The sequence below is a fragment of the Salvia hispanica genome, chromosome 4 (genome assembly GCF_029641045.1).
Source record: "Salvia hispanica isolate PSC_SH4W2 chromosome 4, Shi_PSC_v1, whole genome shotgun sequence".
Taxonomy (NCBI): domain Eukaryota; kingdom Viridiplantae; phylum Streptophyta; class Magnoliopsida; order Lamiales; family Lamiaceae; genus Salvia; species Salvia hispanica.
In genome coordinates, this window is record NC_142695.1 from 47,799,727 (window position 1) to 47,804,215 (window position 4,489).

Consider the following 4,489-nt stretch of genomic DNA (forward strand, 5'->3'; position numbering starts at 1 on the left):
GAATTGTAATGAAAAGTGGGTTGAAAAAGTTAGTGGAATGTGGATCCTACATTTATATATTAGTTTTATAATAAAATGTGAATATTAATGAGTTAGTGGAATATGGAGTCCACTGCCAAAAATAATAAAAGTGAAATTGGACAAATTATGTGGGACAGACTGAAATGGAAAACTGGGACGGATGGAGTATATTTTAAAATGACTACGAGGATATAAATTTCATATATACAAATTATGTATTTCTGCAATAAAAGGAATGATTACTTTCTCCTACCAAAAAGGCGAAAGCTGTGTGAAAATCCAGCATAGAATATACACAAATTTCTGGGAAACTCTTCACACCAATCACGAGTCCAGAAATAACTTTTAGGTAGTGTAGATGTTGATGTTGATGCTCGATTGAATTTCTTGACTTCAAAACCTTATAATTTCACACACATACGCAAACATTATGCAACACATACATGAGCATTTTCTTGATATCAAGGAAAAATATAATCATGGATGAACTTAGGGTCCTACTTCCAATTTTTAATCTTGTTTTTTAATCAAAAAATGGTCATCGCCCCATAATAGGTGTATTTATATACTAGTAGCCCACCTGTATTTTGTTTTTGGACAATAAAAACTTAATGCCTACCTCAGATCTCTCCAAGCCTTTGACATAAGCATAGACACATTCATCCAATTCTCTTTGTTCGTTTCTGCCTTCAATTCTAGGAAAATTCCAATCTCTTCAAATCCCACTTGTATTTCTTCTTCTTTTTCTTTCTATTTTTCCTCCTCCGTCAGTCTTATTATGCAAAAAAGACTCCATTTTTTGGTGGCTGCAATTCTGTGAATGGTATGTTTGTGCTTATTATAATGCCTTGCTGCAGAGTATTTTCCTCTTAAATTCGAAGTCTTGCTTTTGCAGCAAATTGCAGTCTCATCTGATGAATTTGGACTGGAAACTCTGTCTACTTTTCAATTGGATCATTTATTTGTCAAGCTTCCTGTTTAAGAACTTCATCTGCTGCCAAAATTGAGCTGTCCCTTTCTCTGTCATTGCAATCTTTGGGTGTCAAGAACTTCAATTGGATAATTTTATGGTCTGTTTTTGGGGGTTTGCATCTTCAAAATTGCGGTATTCCTTCAAATTCTTGAAAGGAAAGGAATAAAAAATTAGTTGAAAGATCGAATTTTTCTTGTTCATTGCTTGGTTTGGTTTAAACAATTGGGGTTTGATGTTTCAGAATTGTGGGTTTTTTGAAAAAGTGGGGACCATTGAATCAGTTGATATAGTGGGTTTTCTGGTTGAGGTATGCTGAGTTAGAGGGACTAGTTATAGTTTGGTTTACTTTTGATATTGGTTGTTGCTGAAGCAAATCTGTATGTGGTGATGGGAAATTGGGGGTTTTCCTTGATTCCTATTGTATTACTGTTGCTGCTGGAATTCTGCAATGGGAGTGTGCAACGTATAGGGAGAATAGATCCAGGATTCAGAGGTGCTCAAATGCACTACATAGACAATGATGGAATGTTTATGTTGTCGAACAACTCGAATTTCGCCTTCGGTTTAACCACCACTGCTGCTGATGTTACTCAATTTCTTCTTGTTGTGATGCACAAAAGCTCAACTATAGTTTGGGCTGCCAACAGGGATTCCCCAGTTAAGAATTCAGACAGCTTCGAGTTCGATGTCTCTGGCAATGCCTTCTTGCAGAGTGATGGATCCACAATCTGGTCTTCTGATACTGCAAACAAAGGAGTTTCTTCATTGCAGTTGTTGGATAATGGGAATCTTGTTTTGGTTGGGAGTGATAACACTAGCTTTGTTTGGCAGAGTTTTAGCCATCCCACTAACACCCTTCTCCCAAATCAAGAATTCTCTCAAGGAATGAGGCTTGTTAGTGACCGTGGCACGGCCAACTTGACTTACTCGCTTGAGATCAAGGACGGGGACATGTCTCTCCGCGCGGGTTTCAACCCCCCACAGCTGTATTGGACTATGAGAAGAGATACCCGGATAACCATCAATAAAGGGGGCGGTGCAGCGGCCTCAGCTATTCTAAGTGGCAATTCTTGGAAATTCTATGATTCGAGTAAGGTGTTGCTTTGGCAGTTCATCTTCTCGGAGAGCACCAATGCAAATGCAACGTGGATTGCGGTGATAGGCAGTGATGGCTCTATCACATTCTCCATGCTTCAAGGTAGCTCGACTAATCCATCTTCGACAAGAATACCACAAGATCAATGTAGTAGGCCTACAGCCTGTGATCCCTACGCAGTCTGTTATCCCGGTAATTCATGCCAGTGTCCCTCATCCATTACCTCGTGCAAATCTATGGTCGCTCCTCCCTGTGATGGTCAGGTAGAACTTGTTAGTGGCGGTGATGATCTGAGCTACTTCGCATTGCCATTTGTTCAGCCATTCAGTAAGGAAACCACCTTAGACAGCTGCAAAGCTTCGTGTCTTAGCAATTGCTCATGTGGTGCTATGTTTTTCCAGAATAGTTCGGGGAATTGCTTTCTGTTTAATGAGATAGGGAGCATGGAAGGATCTAGTAACGGAGGTGGCTACACTTCGTATCTCAAAATCTTGAGCAATGGAAGGAGGGACGGAGGCGGAGACAGTAGTAAGCCTTCTTCCCATATAGTGATAGTCATTGTGATTGTGACTGTGGTTGTGATATTAGCAATGGTGTTTGCTGCATTCCGTTTCTACCGGAAAAACAAGAAAGCACCTGACACGCATAGGGAGAGCTCAGAGGAGGAGGACAACTTCTTGGAAGGCCTATCCGGGATGCCAATCCGGTTTAGCTACAAAGACCTCCAGACAGCCACAAGGGACTTCTCTGTCAAGCTCGGACAAGGAGGGTTCGGATCAGTCTATGACGGTACTCTCCCTGATGGAACCCGCCTCGCTGTCAAGCAACTCGAAGGCATTGGCCAAGGCAAGAAGGAGTTTCGTGCTGAAGTGAGCATCATAGGCAGCATCCATCACGTCCACCTAGTCCGCCTCAGGGGCTTCTGCGCGGATGGTAGCCACCGCCTCCTAGCCTACGAGTACATGGCCAATGGCTCCTTAGACAAATGGCTGTTCAAGCAAGACAAAGGCGAATTCTTGCTTGATTGGAACACGCGATACAACATTGCTGTCGGAACAGCCAAAGGCCTCGCTTATCTCCACGAGGACTGTGATGTCAAGATCATACATTGCGACATCAAGCCTGAGAACGTGCTTCTCGATGACCACTTCATGGCTAAGGTCTCCGATTTTGGGCTGGCGAAGCTCATGACACGCGAGCAAAGCCACGTGTTCACAACGATGAGGGGCACCAGAGGCTATCTTGCACCAGAGTGGATCACTAGCTACGCTATATCAGAGAAGAGCGACGTGTATAGCTATGGCATGGTGTTGCTCGAGCTCATTGGTGGCCGGAAAAACTATGACCCTTCGCAGAGCTCTGAGAAGTCGCACTTCCCTTCGTACGCGTTCAAGATGATGGAGGAAGGTAAGTTGAAGGAGATCATGGATGAGAAGCTGAAGATCAATGAGGAAGATGAGAGGATTGATATAGCCATCAAAGTTGCTTTGTGGTGCATACAAGATGATATGCATCTTCGGCCGCCTATGACTAAAGTCGTGCAGATGCTCGAAGGGCTGAGCCCGGTCCCTCCTCCTCCAACGGCTTCCCAGCTAGGGTCGAGGCTTTACTCAAGCTTCTTTAAGTCCATCAGTGAAGGGGGCACCTCCTCGGGCCCCTCGGACTGCAACAGCGACGCCTATCTCTCTGCGGTTCGCCTCTCAGGCCCTAGATGACAGCTTGTGTTGTGTAAATTGTAGTAGTTCAAGTTTTGTAACGCTAAAGATATCTTAAATCTCAAATATATGTCATGTTTTGTATTCTTCATTTGTAAATTAGTGATTTTGATCTATAGAAAAGCTCTGTTTTTTTTTTGTTCATTTCAACTGTGTTACAATTTTGTAGTAGCTGTATTTGATCAACATTAACTTTAGTTTTAAATATAGTTTAGATCAACTAAAGTCGTTTTTTCTTTAATTTCGCCAATTTCTTTTTTTTTCATTTCAACTGTGTGAAATTTTTTTAAAAAAATTTATATATATATATATATAGGGGAGCACTAGGGTGCCCCCTTAATTAGAGTCACAACGTACATCCAATCTGGTGCTGCCATGTGGCACAAAACATGCAATATTTTAAACACAAAAATGCAATCTAGTTGTACATGCATTTTCGCAGATTGCATTTTTGTTGTATGTAAATTGCATTTTATAGTGTTGAGTTTTGCATTTTCACATAAATTGCATTTTTTATTGTTAAGTTTTGCATTTTCACATATAAAAATGCAATCCGTCTATATATAAAATGCAATTTAAACAGTCAATATCTAAAATGCAAAACTTAACAATAAAAAATGCAATCTGCATATAACAAAAATGCAATCTGCCGAAATTCATTTATAGCTTCTACAAATGCGTATT

The 4,489-nt window shown here is 41.1% G+C and overlaps 1 pseudogene across 1 annotated transcript; it reads left to right on the forward strand.

Moving 5' to 3' along the window:
• Positions 1-487: 487 nt before the first annotated feature.
• Positions 488-3,949, forward strand: LOC125192036 (G-type lectin S-receptor-like serine/threonine-protein kinase SD2-5 pseudogene; annotated as a pseudogene). Its single transcript, XR_016129033.1, has 2 exons — positions 488-844; positions 917-3,949. The product of XR_016129033.1 is annotated as a G-type lectin S-receptor-like serine/threonine-protein kinase SD2-5 pseudogene (transcript).
• Positions 3,950-4,489: the final 540 nt, after the last annotated feature.